We start from the raw sequence: 23110 nt of genomic DNA, 5'->3' as shown, positions 1-23110 counted from the left end.
TTTACAAGAATCCACAAAGCCCCTCTAAGCTAGCCTTGTCTATCAACATCTAAGTGTGAAGGTATGGTCCTTATTAGAGAACCCATGTGTATCTAACCTCCTCATCTTTGCTCACCGTACTCACCCTTTTATGCAACACTAGATTCAATATATTGGCAATCCCACTAGATCCTTCAAAGGATCCATCTCATTGATTGATCCTTAAGTACTTTATTGTATATCCCCTCTTCAGATGTGTCCACAAGGAATCATCCTTTTTTCATACAGTAAATGTGAGCTCAAGTGGTTTATCCTCGTTTGTCTCATAGACAAAAAATCCGTGTGCAAATGGCATCCCATCAATGTAGACCTTCCCATTTCTATAATAGTCCTTCTTACCTTGCATGATTTCGGCATGGAAGCCTCACTTAGAGTTTTGTGAGATCATCATCCAAATAAATAGGAATTAATGAGAGGCCTCATAGCATTGCCTTCTTGTGTGCAAATGTCACCTCTTCTTCACTCCCAAAGTGAAGGAAGAGATTGCGTTTTTTTCCTTCCTCCTACATCCATCCTCATGTTGTCTTGAGAGTAGCCCAACTTCTTGCATAATTCCTTGGCCTCTTGTTCAAGTGAGGTTCCATAAGCCTTTGATATCCTCATCACTTGCACATTGAGCTTTTAAAATTTCCTCAACCTTTCTTACTTTAAGGTTTCTTTAACCCATATGGTTTCATTGTAGTAGTGGTGCTCCTCTTTCACCTCTGCAATTCACTTTCTTTTAAAGAACATCCATGCGTCCTTCTTTGGTGGCCTTCACTTTAAGCTCAATGGTTTTGGCCAATTTCCTTTTCATCTCCTCTTTTATGGCCTACCAATCAACCTTCTTGATGTCCATTTCTTCCTTCAAAGACTTAAGATCACTAGATTTCAAAAAGCATACAAGTAATGCCACATGGTACATTGAACTTTTTAGGCCCATTGTCCAATGCATGTTTTAGGACGAAATCATGGCTTATCTCAAATAGAGATAAGATCAATAATAGGTATGCTTCTTATGCATAAAACAAGCCCTTCTCTTTGAATCATAGGTTGCTTAATCTAAGATACAAAAAGTGAATTTTTGAATGATTATGCAAGGAAGTGATGTATCAACTCCATATCGATGTGGTAGATAATTCTATTGCAAAGATCGGCTCATGAAAACATGGAGGAATAAGGTTAATGCATGACAATAAGGCATGGCATGGACTACTGACAAGATTACAATTTTATCCATGATAGAATAATTATAGGTCATTTATGTATGGGTCATACACAATCACTAAAAACAAGCATGGTTCATATAGATATTCATGTTCAAGCACTAAGCTCATTAAAATGGCTTCTTACATTGATCTTAGAGGTCACGCTAGTAGGGCTCTTAATGAAAACCTAATTTCAATATAAAGGGATAAATAAAAGTCACATCCTATAGTAGTACACCTCACTTGAGACATGGTTTGAGGTAGAGGCCCAACTTAATTTGACACAAAGATTAAAAAATAAAAGTGTCTAATTTTTGTAGAGCCATGTGCTCAAGTGCTATACAAATATTACTTTTGACCATGCTTCCATTAAGGCATATGGAAAGTGGTGTGTCCACTTTATGGTCTTTGAAACCCCTTTTAATCCCCTTTAAACACTCTCTATAACCCCTTTGTAGGACTTTGACCGAGTTTTCCAAAAAATCCTTTTGACCTTTCTTGTACTACTTTCTTCATGCACTCTTGGTAAGGGGATCTCCAATTGAATAATCTCCAATTGAGCTAGTGGTGACATGAATGAGAAGCAATAAAGCACTTTGCACATTTTGGTTCATATAGACAAAATTACATAATAGACAAAGGTAGTGGTAATGAAATGATGCCTTTATAATAGGTGATGGTACTCATGGGTACATTGTAGTGCTATCAAATATGTCATGAGACATGGTGAAGGCGTAAGATGAATCAGTGTAGTGTTCTAGGGCTACGACAACACCAATGGTAAGAATCACTAAGAGCGAGCCATTTAGGAATCCAATGACCCATTACACATTTAAACGTAGATACCATCATAGATTACTATATTTTCTCCTTATGGTGGTATAGCTACAACAATGGAAATGATAACAATCACTAAGAGCAAGCCCTTAGGAAGGCCACTCATCAGATCACCAACATTTTATGTGTATGTAGCAAATAAGACAATTGGATCCTCTCATTGTGGGGCCCATCGCTATGAACAAGCCCTTTGGAAGGCCACCCATCTATTCACCAACATTTGATGTGTATGTAGGAAAGAAGACGGTTGCTCTCTTTGTGAGGCCCATCGCTTCGCTATGGAAATTGTTCCAAGGGAATAGTGGCAAAAAGAGACCCTTTTTAAATGTGGGAGTGTCCCCCACACTTAAGTGTAGCTTTTGAAACGTTGTTTATTATTCCCCAATTAGTTGTAGTTTCTTGCCCTTAAACTACTTTATCTTCCTAGGGAACATTAAATGATGTAGGTTTTGCTAAGCATGTGGTTACATAAATTTAGCACATTAGCCCTAGCTCTCTACTAGCCAAAATATAGACTAAACATGAATTTTTTAGGGTTATGCAACAATAGACGACTTCAAGGTTTGAGGTGAATATCTTAGCCAACCAATCAATCATGACTTGAAAATTGTCCTCTTATTGTGGGTAGTGCAATTGAATTCACTACTAAAGAGGCTTGTTGATTGTTGCTCCTTAAAAGAAAAATTGCAAGTATCAACATGACATTAAGGAGATGCCATTTTGGAGCTTGACTATCCAAATTTGAGGTCACAATTTTGGTGAATGGTGTTTTATCAATAGTGAATGCTTTCATGTGAGCGCATTTATTTAATGAGCTTCTATTTTCGTGCTTTTTAAACGTTGCGCTATTTTTTGAGCCTTTTAGAGTCGTTTCCTAGTGCAAATATACATGCTCTAAACAATAAATCCAAAACCATCTGACAAGTTTACGCATTAGATCTTGTCTCTTATAGTGCATGCATAAAAAAACAAAGGTATTATCAACCAAAAAAACATACATACATACATACATATATATATATATATATATATATATATATATATATATATATATATATATATATATATATATATATATATATATGTATATATATACACACACACACACACACACACACACACACACACACACACACATATGTGTGTGTGTGCGCGTGTGTGTGTGTGTGTGTGTGTGTGTGTGTGTGTGTGTGTGTGTGTGTGTGTGGAGATACACATACATGTATGTATGTATATGCTGCACCATTTAACATATGAACCACTACAAAACCAGCATTGTGTGATCGAAAACTTGAGAGCATACTAGTTCATTAAATAGGGGGAAGGGGAAAGATGGGGCTGCCTATTTTTTATGTTGAAAATTAAGGGTTCACAGTACAGGGGGTTGTAATACGGGGTTGACTAAGTATGAAGGCAACATCCATCAGGGTCATGGTAGGTTGATGTATTGCCATGTGCTCCTTAAATTACAGGCCCAAGACATGCACATACACATAATACATGTGCTTACAAGCAATAAATGACTTTTGGACTATCACCCTTTTTTGGAAATTTGGACGTGTATAGCTTGGGCTTGCCTTTGATATGAACATCATAATAGCTTTCAATGAGTGTATAGAATACAACATGTTCCTTTGGAATCATGGAGACTTCCTCCAAAAAGGTCGCATCCATCACTTCACTTGTCTCAATCCTTTTCTGTGCTTCTTTTGAAATACCATGCCTCCACTTTCGTCACCTACTACTTTAACATCCTTCTTCACATTGTGAGGAGACCCTACTTTCCTTGCAGTTTGGTTTAGTAATACTAGCCTCTTGAAGACCTGTCATTGTAAGACTAGCCAACTCTTCTCTTGAGACGTTTGTCCCCCTTGGAATGGGCCAGAGTGTAGGGGCAATCGGGAATGCAAGCTAATATGTCATGGATTTGAATCTAAATATGTCATGGATGATCTCAAACTGTGCATTGTTTTAAATCTAATATGTCATGGATGATCTCAAACTGTGCATTGTTTTGACTCCATTACATATTTTGGACGATGAGAACTAACAACATTACTTGCCCCTCTCTTCTTTCGTTGCATGGTTTCCTTGTCACCAAGTAGTGTGGTCTCTTCATGCATTGGGGTGCCTGCGAGACAGCTCCTTGCATCACCCTTGCAATGTTGAACTTGGAGTTTGTTGTCTCTCAACTCTTGAGAGCATATATATATAGAGAAGTGATGTACTACCCTACACCTAACTGCTTGCGAAAATGTGCAAAGCTCTCTGAGGGAAGTCCTTTTGTAAGTAGATCAGCAGGATTTTCTGTGGTGTGAACTTTGACAAGCTGAAGTTGCTTATCCTCGAGCATTTCCCTGATGAAATGATACTTCACATCCACATGCTTTGTCTTTGAGTGATAAACTGGATTGCGAGCCAATTGTATAGCACTTTGACTATCACAATATAACACAGGCATCTCTTCTTTGATTCCCAAATCTGTTACTAGTCGATTAAGCCAAATTGATTCTTTGCATGCCTCTGATGCTGCAACATATTCAGCCTCTGTAGTAGACTAAGTAACACAATCTTGTAATCTAGAACGCCATGATACTACTCCACCAGCCAATGTAAAGACATACCCTGACGTAGACCTTCGGTTGTCTAAGTCACCTGCATAATCTGAGTCTGTAAAACCCTTTACACTTAGCTCCTGACTCCCATAGCATATACGCATACTCTTTCTAGCTTTCAGGTATCTCAATATTCCTTTCACTGCCTCCCAATGTTTCTTGCCTGGGTTTGACATATATCGACTTACTACTCCCACTGCAAATGCAATGTCTGGGTGAGTAGCAATCATTGCATACATCAAACTACCCACTGCAGACGCATATGGAATCTTATCCATTTCAGCCTGTTCTTCCTCAGACACAGGACAATCATGTTTGCTAAGTTTCACATATGGTGGCAATGGAACACTCAATGCCTTTCCCTTCTCCATATTGAAACGTTGCAAAACCTTGTAAATATACTCTGTTTGAGATAACCAAATCAACTTCTTTGATCTGTCTCTCTCAATGCGCATACCAAGTATATGACTTGCGTCACCCATGTCTTTCATGTCAAACGATTTTGCCATCTTTGACTTCAAAGCTGAAATTTCTTCCAAGTGCTTGCCATCAATCAACATGTCATCCACATACAAAATAAGGATCAGCCAACTGCCATCCTTAGCCTTCTTTGTATATAGACAGTGATCGAACTCACTACGTTTGTAGCCTTGAGAAAGCATAAACTTGTGGAATTTATGGTACCATGCCCTCGGTGATTGTTTTAAGCCATAAAGACTCTTTAACAACTGGCATACCCAATCTTCCTTGCCTTTCTCAACAAACCCTTCTGGCTGCTGCATGTAAATTTCCACATCTAAATCACCATGCAAGAACGCTGTCTTGACATCCATTTGGTGCAACACCAAATCTAATATGGCAACCGATGCAAGAAAGCATCTCAATGTAGTCATCTTGACCACCGGAGAGAAGACTTCATCAAAGTCAATGCCTTGTTCTTGCTTAAAGCCCTTGGCAACAAGCCTTGCTTTGTACTTTGGCTAACTATCATGAGCGGTGATCTTATACCTGTAAACCCATGTACAAGGTAGAGCCTTTTTGCCCTGTGGTAATTTAACTACCTTCCATGTCTTGTTTTTATGCAGAGCTGTCATCTCTGACTGCATGGCCAATTGCCAATTCCCGGAGTCCTTCATTTGCACTGCTTCCTTGTAACATGAAGGCTCATTGCAATCAGTCAACATGACATAGTTCATAGATGGAACAAACCTATCAGGAGGTCGCATGACACGTCCAAATCTACGCACAATAGGTGGCTCAGGCTCAGCCACAACCTGTGGTTCCACTCTATCCTGTCCTTGCTCCTCTTGAGCTCTGACATTTTGTCTTGCACGTGCAGGTCCATCTTCTTGGAAGACAACTCTTCTAATCTCCTCAACCCTCTCTGGTTTAGAATGATATTTGGATTCATTAAAGTGAACATCATTGCTACAAACACAGCAAACATTGGTCTGTGTATCTCTTCTACTGCTTCTATGCAGCAGAACAAGTGCCAACTGTGTATCTCTTCTACTGCTTCTATGCTTATGTGGCTGCTGTGTTTGCTTACCATTCCTAACCGGCTATGCCACAAAGAAACGTTCGGCTGCTTGGTTACATTGATTACATTTTTAGAGACATTTGATACATAAATCATGTAAAGTCCTCCAGACTTTACTCCATGTGCTACTGTCATAGAGCCCTTGGATATCTTCCACATGTTCTGTCCAAAAGTGGTGACGTAGCTAGCATCATCAAGTAAACCTGTGCTAATCAAGCTCTTTGTAATTGCGGGAACATGTCTCACATTCTTCAGCGTGAAAGAAGAGCCATTCTGAAACTTCAATTGAACATCTCCAACACCTAAGATCTCACATGTCTGCCCATTGCCTAGCCGAACATGATCTTTAGTGGTCACATAAGAGGTAAACCACTCCTTGTTTGGAGACACATGAAGTGATGCCCCTGAGTCTATAATCCAGTCACTCAGTGCATTTCCATCAGATGTTGTAAGAAGAGCTGAGTCCATTGTATTCTTCAAGAAGTAGATGTCTCCTGACACTAGACTGTCATCCTCTGCAACAGAGTTTGTCACATTTATTTCTTGAATCTTCACTAAGGACTTGTTCTTCTCACCATGGTCTTCAGCTTTCTCTTTGCCTTTTTCTGCTTTCCATTCTCTGCAGTCTCTTTTCATGTGACCCTTCTTGCCACAATGGTAGCATTCTATGTCACTCTTGCCTTTAGCACTACGGGACTTGCTACGAGACTGATTCCTCTTTCCACCTTTGTACTTTTCTTTGGTCCTTCCCCTGACAACTAAGGTTGTTCCTTTGTCTTTGTCCATTGTCTTTCTATTGGTTTCTTCAGTAAGCAGACTTCCTTCTACACCTGCTATGCTCAAACCATCTGGAGGTGCAGAATTACTCAAAACTGTGCGAAAAGTGTCCCAACTTTCCGGCAATGTGATCAACAGGAACATAGCTCTAACAGGTTCATCAAACTTGACACCTTGAGCTGACAACTGACTATAGATTGTGTTGAATTCATTCAGATGATTGGACATAGGTGTCCCTTCTTTCATCTTCAAGTCAACAAGCTTCTTAAGCCAGTATACCTGTGAAGCTGCACTCTGCTTCTCATAAAGATCACTCAGCTTTAACCATGCTTGATAAGCCGACATCTCGTCTGCTACATTGAAGTAAACGCTTTCTGCCAAAGTCAGCATAATGGTAGAAAGTGCCAATTCATCCATTTCGCTCCATTCATCTTCGTCCATATCTTCTAGTGTTATCCCTTTGAGCTTTATAGGTTTTATCTGCTTCTTTTGTTCCAACACTTGCCAAATCTGCTTCTTCCACAATGGGAAATTGGTTCCATCCAGCTTCTTGATATTGTAAAGAGCAGTGTCCTGTGATCCAGCCATAGCTACGCTTCACAGTAGTTTACTTTCCTGGGAAAAGTTTGGCAGAGTTTCCCCTGTAAACTGACCTTTGAACCAATATCAACCTGTCAAATGAACCAAGAAAGCTTCAGATTCTGCATAAACTTTGGCAGAGTCTCCTTTGTAAAATGGCTCTGGTGTACTAAAAACAGACCAAAAACAGCTCAAAAAAACATTGTCTCTCTGACACTGTAAGCTGTGGGTAAACCTGTCCTGCACCTGTACTGTCTCTGACTGTTCTGTCACTGTCCTGTAAGCATAGACTGCGACAATGCCTCAACGGCAGTAAAGCAAAGATGCAATCCCAACTGTCTAACTCACAGTCAATACATCCTAGCTGCCTATCTAAGGGTGCTCGAGGGATCGCTCCAAGACCTGTATCACCGAAAGGATCTCAACATTCGAGAATCCCCCAGCTCAATAAAACCTCACTCGACCCTCAACAAAGGCTGCAGTAAATCTGACAGTACATAGACTTCCCACAAAGTCATACATCCACAAATTTCCCACTGTATGCTGTAACCGCTGCTGCGGTTGTTTGCTGCGTGACTCACAGCCAGCAAACCCTCAACAAACATACATCATCTCTGACAATACATCCCATGTGGAAGTACCTGCAATGTCAAGATGAAATCTGGAATATCAAGCAGCAAACACAAGCTACCTGATGAACTAGTGGATGTCGCCTACAGTCTGTGTGTAGATGTGCCCGTGTCGTATGTGACACGCCTCCAAGAACTGTGAGCCGTCCTTCGATGTGTAGACAGCCACAAATCAGCACTCTGGGAGTGGGAGTGTCGATATCCTCAGCACCTGCAGTCGTAGGCCGAAAAACCCCAAATTTGCAGAGTCGGATCTGCACCCGCCGAGACCACGTAGTCGAAAATGGCCTGCGCAGACCTTTGTCGTAGCCGAACGGTGGCCGAGATGACCTCAGAATGAAATTCTGACAACACCAAGCCCTTCGAGATCTCCCACGAGATTTGGGGCCGTGTTTTCGCCTGTCGAATTTCACTCCAATCTGAGCTGGTGACTGTAGCCTCCTGCAGTGCTGCCCCGAGCCTCGATCTGAGCTCTTATACCAGTTGAAGGAGTACGAGCGGAAGTGCGACGCGAGAGAGAGTGCGAGAAGAAGAGCACGACGATATGGTGAACTCACTCTACTGTAATGTGTAGAGCATAGTGAGTTCTTATTAGGTTTTTACAAAAGAATATGTCTACAGACTTGGCGGCCCGCCCACTTACCTGGGCGACCACATTGGGCTTTATACCCCAACAATATATATATATATATATGTATATATATATATATATATGTATAGATATATATATATATGTATATATATATATATATATATATACACATATACATATATATATATATACAGATATATATATATATATATATATATATATATATATATATATGTATATGTATATATATATAGCACCGTTTAACATTTAAACCACTACAAAACCAGCATTGTGTGATCAAAAACTTGAGAGAATACTAGTTCACTAAATAGGGGAAAGGGGCAAAATGGGGTTGCCTATTTTTTATGTTGAAACTTAGGGGTTTACAGAATAGGGGTTCCAATACAGGATTGACTAAGTATGAAGGCAACATCCATCAGGGTCAGCGTAGGTTGATATATTATCATGTGCTCCTTAAATCATAGGCCCAAGACATGCACATACACATAATACATGTGCTTACAAGCAATGAGTAACTTTTGAACTATCACCCTTTTGTGGAAATCTGGAAATGTACAGCTTTGGCTCATCTTTTATAGGAACATCTTAACAACTTTCAATGAGTATACAAAACACGACATGTTCCTTTGGAATCAAAGAGACTTCCTCCAAAAAGGTTGCAACCATCGCTCCATTTGTCTCATTCCTTTTCTGTGCTTCTTTTGCAATACCATGCCTCCACTTTCGTCGCCTACTACTTCAACCTCCTTCTTCACATTGCAAGGAAACCCTGCTTCTTGCAGTTTGGTGTAGTAATAAGAGCCACTTGAAAACCTATCATTGTAAGACTATCCAACTCTTGTTTTGAGACGTTTTCTCCCCTTGCAATGGGCCGAATTGTAAGGGCAATCAAGAGCTCCTTTACCTGCTTTTTAGCTGCCTTTGTGTACTCCATATCATAATTGCAAAACCATAGCCATTGCGCTATAGTTTTGTCTTTGTAGGATCTTTCTCAACAAATGCATGTTATGACCAAACTTGTGCCACGACTATTAAGAGTGTTATAAAAAAAAATTCTACCCACAACACCAAAAAATTTCTAATACAATGAATTGACATCATGCGCAAAGCCCATTGTTCGCAGAAAACATCAGCTTCCTTTAGGTAGATTGAGTGCTCTTCGTTGCATGTCAAATGATCATTTTTAGGGGTACAATCTTTTTCAATCTCCTCTTCTTCACTATTGCTCAAGTACATGGTTTTGAATCTAATATGTCATGGATGATGATCTCAAACTATGCATTGTTGGATGATGAGAACTAACATCATTACTTGCCCCTCTCTTCTGTTGTTGCACGCTTTCCTTGTCACCAAGTAGTGTGGTCTCTTCATACAGTGGGGTGCTTGCGACAGCTCCTTGCACCACCCTTGCAGTGACGGGTGAACTTGGAGTTTGCTGTCTCTCAACTCTTGAGAGCACAGATCCAAGTGTGGGACCCATGCCTATATAACAACCTAACAAGAATCCAAATGCTTTGAATATTGTATATAGGAGTTTAAAAAATCACTAACGCATGCATCATGTAAGGAAATCTTCCTTCTTTCCCCTTCACCAGCTAGCTAGCTAGAATGGATGCTCTCAGACAAGTTTATGCTTGAAATTTGTGCCTGCTCCAATAGACTTTTATAAGCCTATCCATAAAACTGTAAAGTAATTGAACATGTATTTTCTTGGATCACAAAGAAAGAAAAAAACTTACATTCTTGTTGATTTTTCCACAATGCTCAATCATTGTTCCCACCTCTATGTTCTCTTTTGGGACATGAATCAACCACCAATCTTTGGTATGCCTCGCTTGAATTGTAGCCTCTTCTACAGTTGTTGAGAGTCTCCACGCTTCACATATCCCAATGTGATATTTTTGCCATGGTGCACGCATAAATTTTCTAGTGTACTTTTGCAAGCTTTGCTTCCAATGGAAAAGGAAAGAACGTTTTTTACCTTCTATAATATTGTGTGGGCCTCCATTGTACACTTTCCTTATCGCCAGCCTCTTTGCTCCATTGTACATTGTCCTTATTGCCAACCAATTTTCCCCTTCCCCAGCTGACATGAACTATGCAAAATCAAGAGGTTCTTGCCCACATTGAGCCATGGTAGCATTGAGATTTTCCTAAAACAGTACTTGAGACTCTTCATCCTCCTCTTTTGCTTCACAAATTTCAATAACCACAATGTTTTCATGCTAGCCAAATATGATGCAAATGTTAGGACAAACCTTTTGGAGGACAAATATTTCATATTTCCAATCATAAACAAACATACCCCGAATCATACATGGAATATGATGTTGCCCATCCGTCTATCCTATGCGTATAATTAAAGTGAACCCAAGAATTCCTCAAATCATCTTGTCCAATTTGTCTCATTTGATTGACTAGATCCACATCTCGTGCAAGACCTTTTGTAGACATCTTGAAAATGTAGCATTTTTATCTACCATTGCCTTGTCCTAAGAATCTACTAGCATGGAAAAAGGAAAACATACATCGTTGCAGCTGAAAAATATTGTCATATCCTCACCCATATGAACACCTTGCTTTGCCTCTTCTTTGGTTATTAGACCTTTAAATCTACATGCAATATCTATATCAATGTGAATAACATAAAACACCAAAGGCATATATAAGACACATGAATATAAAGTTGCTTATATTTATTCCACGATACTCGTTTTTCTGGACTAGTGGCATCATCTCCTCCAGAAAACCAAGTAGATCTCTCTCAATTGTGACCTTCACCTCCTCTTGTTAAAGATTTGAACAAAATTTGTCGAGCTACGAGCATTTGTATTTTTCGCAGTCCACCTTTCTCAATTTTAAGAACTGTACAAACCAAATTCTGCACTTTTGTTGGCTCTTAAGGTTCCTAGCTAAACACTGGCGATTGCCAATATGAAGTATCATTTGTGTCAAACTCTCATCCAAAGGGAATACATAGTAAATCATCACCTTGCCAAGAGAGCATCACAAAGCTTGAAGCAATCATGGTTGAGAGTTGTTAGCTATGGAGGACCAAAAATGTGAGAGACACAAAAACAAAAAAGTATTTTGTTCTTTGTGACAAACTCAAAGGACAACATGTTAGTTCATAGATTAAAATGACTGAGAAGATCTCACATAATAAAATGAGTGTGTGTGTGTGTGTGTGTGTGTGTGTGTGTGTGTGTGAGAGTGAGAGAGAGAGAGAGAGAGAGAGAGAGAGAGAGAGAGAGAGGACTAGAAATTAATGGGCATTAACTGTGTAGACGTCCAAAGAAGAAAAATTGAAGTCCCATCCCACACACACACACACACACACACACATACACATAATGATGCTTATAATACATATAGATCACAAAATTTATTTTATTTTTTAATTCAAGAATTTTATTGAGTAAATGTTTAAAGCGTATATTTTTATACATAAATATACAATTATATATATGTATATATATATATATATATATATATATTTATTTATTTATTTATTTATTTATTTATTTATAAACACATTTATACATTTATTTTCAAATATATTTATATACATTTAAATTTATTTATTTCTTTATATTATTTATATTATAATTACGAGTACCACGGCCTATTTCTAGTACGTCTGCATTGTTTTTGGTCCTCTAACATGATATTGCATTAAAAAAATTCTCTACTGTGCTGATTGATTAATGTAAAAAATAGGGGGAGGTTATGTGGTTAATGGTTGTTTGACCATAGTATTATATGGTGATGTTCCTTGCCCCCAAGGGCGTCTGGTTTTTTGGCCCTGGCTTATGTTTAAAGGCTTTAGCCGCTTTGATGTTTGCGTTCTGATGAGACTATATTCGATTGAACTAAGGTCTGGCTGCTTGCAAAATAAGGTTGCCACCTTTTCGAAGCACCTCTGATTTAGGGTTGTTGGCATATGCCGCATTAATTGACTTTGTGTGATACCATTAACTGCCAGGATGCTTATGTGATAAAAATGTAGGCCTTTTTTCTCTTCTCACCAAAATTGGGCCTTTTTTCCTATGACTGAGTAGGATAGCAAGAGTAAAATCTCCTCATTTTTGTGTAACACTTATATAGATGAATGCCAAGGTATGATGAGGATGTCTCTAACCCAAATTAAGGGGCTTTTATCAGTTCCAGTTTTTACTTGATTTAATTAGGTTAAGTCTAATGAGTAATCCATGCAAAGATATAATGTAATAGGTATTCAATACCAAGAATAAGGTCACTTGAAAAAGAGTGTTTTTGAACTTCCTCGACTAAGTAAAAAATTGGACACTGTAAGGCTCATTCTTCTTTGTCGATATAATTATTATTATGACACTTGGATCAGAAGGGGTGGTGGTCCTCTGATCAAAATAATATGTACAATAATATTTATTAAGGTCTATTAAAAAATTAGGGCTATATAGAAACCATATTTTAAATTATCGCCTTAAAAAGAAGAAAAAAACATTTTTAAAATAAATATGAATTATATGAGTACTTTGGAAATTTGTTTTAAAGTTAAAAAAGTTGTAAGTTAGACATGGATAACAACTGATATAGTCCATTGACACCTTTAAAACGCACTCAAGGCTAACGTATATGTTGTCTTGTTTGAATGGATGTAGGTGAGGATTCTATCCTTTCTTGGAATTTTTTTGGCTTGAAGCAAATGTATGGCCTTGACATCACAGGCTCTTACTACTTCTTGGAATATACTTTTTAGATCAGCTATTGTACTTTTACACTAGAATGAGACCTCATTCTTATAGCAACGTACAAACATAATTCTAAGACTGAGTTGTTTGCGTACTAATCATTGTCACTTGTCTAAAGCCACCTGTCTTTTGAGCTTAAAAGTTCATTTGCGTTTTATTATATAAGTAAAATAGCTACACACACACACACACACACACACACATACACATATATATATATATATATATATATATATATATATATATATATATATATATATATATATATATATATATGTATGTATGTATGTATATATATATATATATATATATATATATATATATATATGTATGTATGTATGTATGTATATATACATAAATACATACATACATACATAAAATATATATATATATGTGTGTGTGTGTGTGTGTGTGTGTGTGTGTGTGTGTGTGTGCAAATTTATATATTTTAATATAAATGGGTCTAAAATTATATATTTATAAACAAGCTTACAAATATACATATATCAATTATGTATAAAATATCTAACTATGTTTAAAGCGTATATATTTATACCTAAATATATAGTTTATTTTGTGTGTTTCCTACACACATATATGCACACACTTATATATTTGTGTTTCTTACTATACATATATAAACATTAATAAATCAATACAATGAAAGATTTATATAAAGTTAATAATTTCTATTTTAAATTTAAACCAAAAACATTTTTTATGAAACAATCTGACCGAGTGTACTAGTTTGAACATCCTACTAAACCTAAATCTTTTCTCTTACCTTCTTTATCCTATTCTTCTCCCATGTCGCCACCGTCGTCTCCCCCTCCCTCTTGCGCCCAACACCTCGCTACCTCTCTCCACAATCATCGGCATTACTCCCGGCCCGTTCCCGTTTGCGCCCCTCTCCCCCCGTTCCCTCTTCCAATGCCCCTTGGTTTGCGCCCTCTCAGCCATGTGCTCTCTCTGCCCCTTTGCTCCTACGCCATCTCAATCTTGTGCCCTTGCCCTCTAGCCTTGCCGCCCTGGGAGGATTGAACATTTTCGTCTAGAATTTCCGCCATCGTCAGGCAGAAGCAAGTGTGTAGACCCTAGCTTTGCAAAATTCCTAGCTAAGCGTTATCTCAAAGAATCAATGGCAAAAGAAATGGGAAAAAAAGCCCCCTGGCGTGAACAACCAGGGGGACTCCAATCCCCCCGTTCTTTTCTCCATTAATTCTCTGAGATACGCTTTCATAAGATCAAGCACTTCCAATTTTAGTATGTTAGCAATGTTTTCTATCATAACCATTATATTCCATTGCAATGTTCTCTTGTAGCCTTGCTTGCCATCGTCAACCTCATCATCATTGTTGTGATTGTTCCCCAGGTCGTTTGGCATCTCTGCCCTGGTCTCCACCCATTAGCATCATTGCCGAGCAAGGTATGTGTAAACCGTAGCAAAGCATCAACAAAGAGAAGCGATGGTGAAAAAAAAAAGGGGCGGGGGGGGGGGGGGGGGGGGTTCCATACACGGACGACTGGGGGCTTTGGACTTCCCTCTTTTTGCCATCACTTCTCCGCGCATTGATACTTTGCTAAGATGAAGCATTATAAATCTCCTTGGTTTGCAATGTTATCTTACATAGCAATTATCCTCTTATGCTATTGCACTCTATGAGATATAAGCACACAAGCTCCTGCCCCCCATTTTTCTCCATTTTGTGTGCATAGAATGCAACAAACTTTTGAGCTATTGTGGTTTGTACTAAGAATGTATCAATGGCATTCGAGAGACAACAGAAAAATGCTCATGATCTTCAATAGTTTTTACACAAAAATGTTTAAAAAAAAGGCGGGGGGGGGGGGGGGGGGGGGGGGCTCCGATAGTGTGGGTGTGTGTGTCTGTGTGCGTGCGGACGATAGTGAGGCTTCGATCCCCCTTTTTTTCATCTATGTGTAAAAACTATCGCAGATCATGAGCATTTTTATGGTTATTAATGTTATCTTAAACACCAAAAATTTATGGTGAATAGCGTAATCATGGTTTTGATAAAGCCAAAAAGTGGATGAGTTATGTATTTCATTCAATATGTTGATAAAAAAGGGGACATGAGAATTATTTCAAAATCAAATGAGCATAAACTGAATTTGGAACATGAAGTGGAGTTATTTTGTTGCCTATATCTGCATGCATGCAGATCAGAGAGCGCGAACACCTCATATGATATATTTAACACTGAGAAATGATTTCTTGAAAAAGTGGTTAAATGTCAACATCATGGATAAGTACCAAAGCTCCTTGATCATCCGCATCCATGTGGATGAATGGAGAGCTTTTTTCCACCTTTTAGAAAGGTACTAGTCCAAAAATATGTATTTAATAAGATTTTTGGTGGTATTTTTATCGTAATGAACATCAATCTCTTGTGGAGGCCTTCATGATGAAGGTGGAGAGGGTTTTTTGAGAGTTTTATGCTAAAACAAAGGAGACTCTACCTATTAATTAATTAATTTTATACTTGGATTCTTTTTTGGTTTTGACAAACCAATTTTGTCTTGATTATATGATTTTTGTAGTGTATTTAACAGTGCCCAAGAGGAAGAATACGAAAAGAAAGCTCCATGTCTTTCAACATAATAGCCACCAAGTGTACATGAAACTACGTTCAAGATGTATTTCTAAAAGGATGATAGAACAAGAAGCATCATTACGTGTGCATCCCCTAGACACTACCCCCAAAAAGAAAAGGCCCACATGTGCAAAAAAAATGTGTCTTCATTGATGATGAAGGAGAAATAAATGAAGACTCTAATAATATTGAAGGTGAAGTAGAGCACACAGGTATGTCTAACCCATTGTAATGGTTTATAGCATTGTCTATTTTTCTTGGTTATATTTTGAGACAATCATTATTTTTGGGTTTGTGTAAGTAGAGGCTTATGTAGATGAAGAAGGTCTGGATGAAAATGAAGAGAGTGACTAACCCATTGTAATGGTTTATAGTGTTGTCTATTTTTCTTCGTTATATTTTGAGACGATCATTATTTTTGGGTTTGTGTAAGTAGAGGCTAATGTAGATGAAGAGGGTCTTGATGAAAATGAAGAGGTGAGTGATGATAGTGATCAAGGGGAGAGGAGTATGGTAAGGAAAAGAAACATTCAAGACAGTTAGGCAAAAAAGTGTCTCTTGGGTTGATGCATGATGTGTTGAGCCAATTTTTTGTGAAGAAAAGGACAATGCCTCCTCCCATGCCTCTATGAAGATTGGTGGCTCATGAAGCTGTTAACGAATGATGCACCATGTTGATACCTTCTTTTGATTCATTTGCTTGCCTTGAAACTATGGATCATTTTTATGTTTTTTTTTAGGGTGCTAGAGGAGAGATGATGCGAGTGGTATGGGAAACTTGTTACCATATACATGTGGTAGTGATGTGTGTAGGATCGCCGGGGCATTTTTTTCCCTCACTAGGAGGTTTTTTCCCTCGTGCATTCTATGTACGTCCATCATTCTAGAGCTATCTGTATTTTCCATTGCACACTAAGTAATAAACTCTTTGTTGTGTGCCTTGAGAATCCTTCGTCTTCTCCAAGCCATGTGTGTTTTCATGCAACCCTAATTCCAATAGTTGGTATCAGAGCAGGTTGCGTCCTCCCAGGCTTAATCGCCAGCAGCTCCAACACACACCTGCTCACTTTCTCTGATTTCAATGAGCTTTGGAGAGCGTACGCAAGTTGACAAATACTCTGGGTGCACTCATAGAGCTCAATCTCCTCAGATTTTTTATTCGGGCTCATTTCAGCCTTCGTTTCCACTACAGGCAGTACTACACATACTATTTCGTCATTTTGTGCAAAAATTCTGCCAGTGTCTTCTACGGTTTGTGCTATATAGCATGTGTTGTTCTTGCTTTATTTCTCCTCTTTTCGGGTAGTTTTCACATCAGGTGCAGCATTTACCATAGCTAACAAAAACACATATGTGTTCAAAATGTTTGTTGGGCTGAGGACACATTGGATGGGGACAATTGCCCTATGTGGGCTTATATGATGCAACATGTTCTTGTGTCGAAGGTCGTTTGGAACATTGTGTAGGGCATTGATGTACGTCTTGATTTTGAGGATACAAACGATGTTGAGGATGTTGCAGGTCTTGCTGCAAGGATTATTGATGTTAGAGTTGTTTTGCCTACGGCTCAGCAAGCTCGTTGGGATGTAAAAGATGTGCATTCTCATGCATTGATTGTGTTGTTTGTGAAGCACACTATTACTCCCCACATTCGTTCAGCGAAATCTACAAAACAGGCTTGGGATATTCTGATTGCTCTTTATGCAAGTCGCAATGAGGCAAAATTGCATTGCTACGTAAAGAGCTAGAGTCAAATATATGCAAGGAAGATGATATGGACACTTTCCTTGCTAGTGTCAAGGATATCAATGAGCAACTTTTTTCTGCACTGAAGTCATTTCAGACAGTTCCCTTGTGCAAACTGTCCTTGATGGCTTGCCAGATTCTTGGCAGACTTTTGCTAGTACTTGGAGACTCATGACACAAGGAAATCCTGAAGTTGTCAAGTTTGATGCATTGTGCACATTGTTGTTGCAAGAGTCACTTTCCAAAAAAAACAGGACTAGACATCGTGCAGTTGAACATGCTTTTATTGCTGCTCAAAGAAAAGGTGGTAATAGCAATGCAACCACTTCTCATGGTTCTTTTGCGAGTGGAAAATCACATGTTTCTAATGCTTCTGCTGCCAGCAATTTGTCTGGGAATTTTGGTGATAAGGGCAAAAACAAGATGCGTTGCCATTATTGTAAAGCTAATGATCACTTCATCAAACAGTGTCCTAAGTTTAAGGCCAAAGAGGCTAAGAAGAAAGAGGCCGGTCCACTACTAATGCTGGTTCCACTACTAATGCAGCTATTGTTGAGTCTTCTGAGAAAGGAGACTGTGATGCTCATGTTGATGTAGAATGGGCTTTTAGTACAGAGTGTACCTATAATCTTGTTGTCCATGATGCATGCATGTCAATTGCTATAGATTCACATGTGTGGTATTCTGATAGTGGTGCTACAAAGCACATTACACCACATAGTGATTTGTTCACCTCTCCTTGAGTCTGTCCCTCATGGGAATTCAGTTACTTGTGCCAACAATGCCTCTTCTTTGTTTCAAGGAGTTGGAAAGATTGTGCTTACTGCTACAAATGGCAGTTCTTTCATACTTGTTGATGCACTTTATGTACCTGGGATTAGGAAGAATCTTTTGTCTATACCTGCACTTGCTAGACTTGGACTTGTAGTTAAGTTTGTGGATAACAGATGTACAGTACATGATCTCAATTTTGGTGATGAAATTGTTGCATCTGGCATTTTATGTCATGGCTGTATAAGCTCAATTCGTATGACAAGTGTGGGAAAAATTTTTCAAATGCAATTGTGGATTCAGCAAGGCTATTTCAGATGCAAAACTTTAGCATGCACGTTTTGGTCATCTAAATTTTTCCAGTTTGCTGCGTTTAATGACATTTAATATGGTTTCTTCTTTGCCACCTCTTGAAGCACCTGTCAAACATGTTTGTGAAGGCTGTATTTTGGGTAAGATGCAGCGTTCGAAGTTTCCAAAGGATGGTTCATTTAGGGCCACATGCAGGTTGCAGCTTGTGCATAGTGATGTTTGTTGGCCCATGCAAACTCTGTCCTTGGGAAATTACCTTTACTTTGTGACTTTCATTGATGATTACTCCAGGCATGCATGGGTATCTCTGCTTAATGCGAAGTCCGAACTATTTATGTGCTTCAAACAATTTCTGGCTATGGCTGAAAATGTCTCAAAAAGTACTATGAGCACCCTCCGTTCCGATCGAGGGGGGGAGTATATGTCTCATGAATTTAATGCATTTCTGGCTAGTCATGGGATAAAACACCAATGTACAGTGCCTTATACTCCTCAACAAAATGGTGTTGTTCAGAGGAAAAATAGGTCACTTACAAAAATGGCACGATGTATGGTCAAGAGTCAAGCTTTACCACATTCATTTTGGCTTGAAGCCATCATGTGTGCCACTTATGTACTAAGCAGGTGTCCTACGAAAGCTTTGCAATCTATGACTCCATATGAAGCATGGCATGATAGAAAGCCTTCTATTGAGCACATGCGTATTTTTGGTTGCTTGGCATATGCTTTGGTGCCACAAACGCAGCGCAAGAAATTGGATGATAAGGCTCTCAAATGATATTTTGTTGGTTATAGTGCTGAAAGCAAAGGTTCCATGTTGTATCATACATAAGCAATGTGTATCTTGGTCTCACGGGATGTTGTGTTTGTGAAAGATTTTGTTCGGGCCTTGTTGTCATGTACTAGAGACAGTAATGTAAGCTCACATGACATTTATGACACTTTGTTGCCTCTTTTCACTAGTGGAAGTTATAATGTAAATTTCAATGAGGAAAATGTACAGCCTATGGGGTTTTTGAAAATGTTACAGATCAGTCTATTACGGATGCAGATATACATGATGTACTTGATGAGGGAAGGGCTAAGAATGAGCAGGCTAGAGGTATGCCTAAATGGCTAGTGCATACTTTGTGTGACAATAAATTGGATGCACCTTTGTCTAGTCATACTCGTTTAGATTCTTGCCATGCATCAGATTGTTATGCTTTGGTTGTGTCTAGCTTACATGATGTTGAGGAACCTCTATGTTTTGATGAAGCACAGAATTCAAAAAATTGGATGGCTACCATGCAATTAGAATATGATGCACTTCTAGAAAAGGACACATGGACTTTGTGATTTGCCTCCTTGAAGAAAGGCCATTGGTACAAAATGGTTTTACAAGTTGAAATGCAAGATGATGGTGAGATTGATCACTATAAGGCTCGACTTGTTGCAAAGGGTTATGCACCTCAAAAAGGCATAGATTATGAAGAGACTTTTTCTCCCACTTGTCGTATGACTACTGTGCGTTTTCTATGTCCATTAGCAGCTCATTTTGGTTGGGATGTACATCAATTAGACATTGTTACTGCTTTCTTGAATGGTGACATATTTGAAGAAGTTTATGTAATTAGAATATGATGCATGCAATTAGAATATGATGCACTTCTAGAAAAGGACACATGGACTTTGTGATTTGCCTCCTTGAAAAAAGGCCATTGGTACAAAATGGTTTTACAAGTTGAAACGCAAGATGATGGTGAGATTGATCGCTATAAGGCTCGACTTGTTGCAAAGGGTTATGCACCTCAAAAAGGCATAGATTATGAAGAGACTTTTTCTCCCACTTGTCATATGACTACTGTGCGTTTTCTATGTCCATTAGCAGCTCATTTTGGTTGGGATGTACATCAATTAGACATTGTTACTGCTTTCTTGAATGGTGACATATTTGAAGAAGTTTATGTAATGCAGCCTCGCAGTTTTGTCAATAAAGGACAAGAGCATAACGTGTGCAGATGTAAGAAAGCTTTGTATGGGTTGAAGCAATCTCCTCATGCTTGGTATGAGAAATATGACACTCATTTGGTCAAACGGGGCTTTTGTAATAGTCCAACAGAAAGCACATTATATGTAAAGCATGAGGGTGATGTACTTCTCATTGTGGTTCTTTATGTGGATGATTTGTTGATCACTGGACCAAATCAGAGACATATTGTTGAATTTAAGGCTGATTTGAATGCTACTTCAAGATGAAAGATTTGGCGATGTTGCATCATGACTTGAATATAGAACTTAAGTAGTGTGATGGTGGTATTGCCTTGTGTTAGAAAAGTTACATAGAGAAATTGCTATGTAAGTTTGAACTTGACAATTGCAAACCTATTGCCACTCCAATGGAAACAAGTTTAAAATTGAGTCTTCAATGATGTTGGTGATCATGCATATGTCACTCTTTACCAAATTGCTATTGGATGCCTCATTTCTGTATGCAGCACGAGGCCGGATATTCAGTTTGCAGTCTCACAAGTCAGCAGATTTATGCATAGCCCAAGGTCGAAGCATTGGCAGGCTGTCAAGACAATTTTCCACTACTTGAGTGGCAGTTTACATCTTGGCTTGTTTTATCCCAAGCGGGGATCATTGCCGCCAGACTTACATGCTTTTTCGGACTCAGATTGGGCTGGTTGTTTTGACACGTGAGTGTCCACAACAAGTGCTTTTTGTTTCATGCTTGGCAATTCATGTATATCATGGTTGAGGAAGAAGCAACCTATTATGGCCACTTCTAGTTGTGAGGATGAGTACAGGACATTCTTCACAACTATAGTTGAATGTGTATGGCTCAGATGCCTTATGGATGATTTGGGTGTTGGACAGGATACTATCAACACTATCTACACTACCAGTCAGAGCACATTGGCAATTGCGAGGAACCCAGTTTTTCATGCTCGCACAAAGCACATTGAGGTGCATTACCACTATGTCAAGGAGAACCTCTTAGCAAAAGAGATCAACTTGGTTATGTGCCAACACGGCACAACCTTGCAACAGATCTTTTCACAAAGGCATTGTCACGTGAGAAGTTCAAAGCTTTCCGCAAAGCTTTGGGCTTACTCCCCTTTGTGGACTGAATAATGTCCTCAAGGCATGTCACTTCCCTTTACTCAATGTGCCAGCTCTCGTTCACCGCATCACTCCCAGGGGGAATTAGTTACCATATACATGTGGTAGTTATGTGTGAAAACACACTTAGGACCGCTGAGGTTTTTTTTCCCGTGCATTGTATATACGCCCATCATTCTAGGGCTATCTATCTTTTCCATTGCACACTAAATAATACACTCTTGTTGTGTCTCTTGGGAAAGAGTGGTATGACCTAAATGGTAAGAAATTTTTGGTTTGGGATGGTAACCACAGGTTGAAGACGTGGCGGAGATGCATCAAAGAAATTACATGATAATTTCACATTTTCTCATATCCATGTTCTGAATGATGCTTTTATATCATTCTTGTGTTTGTTGTTCTAATAGGCAGAGTACTCCAATGATGCTAAATACCATGTGAGTGTGTGGTGTCCATTCACTGAAGTACCAAAGACAAAGGAGGTAGAGATCCTTCTCGCGTTAGACACAACTAATGCGTGAATCACTTAACATCAACTTTGCTCCATGGTGACCTATGTTGTGCCTAACTTTTCATGTTACATAATTAATTGTTTTCAATAGGATTCTAGAGCACATGTGACACCAAGCATTTCGTATGAGGTATCCATGTTCCAAAAGTTTGGTATTGCCAACAAAGAATCTATTCTTGATAGACTGACACCAGAAATGAAGAAGTGGATAGAGGTTGAGATGAATGTAGAGGTTCGATATTATCATGGTGTTGCCCCATGGTATAACTCTCCTTGCGGATTGATTTCACAGCCTGTTTGCAAGGTGACTACTCTCCTTATTCCTCCTTTGATTTATAGTTTTTTGTATTACATAACGGTTACATATTCATTTTATGATGTTAGGATAAATTTCAAGTGTTACTCTCAAAGGAAAAGGTAAAGATTCAGGCACTTGGTTTAGATGAGTTCGAGAGGAAGAAATGTTTAGATAAAGCTACAAGAGCATATCAGGAGCTT

Source organism: Adiantum capillus-veneris, chromosome 5, assembly GCF_014529385.1.
Source record: "Adiantum capillus-veneris isolate H3 chromosome 5, ASM1452938v2, whole genome shotgun sequence".
NCBI lineage: Eukaryota > Viridiplantae > Streptophyta > Polypodiopsida > Polypodiales > Pteridaceae > Adiantum > Adiantum capillus-veneris.
The sequence above is the reverse complement of the archived record's forward strand: the minus strand, read 5'-3'. Positions refer to the sequence as shown.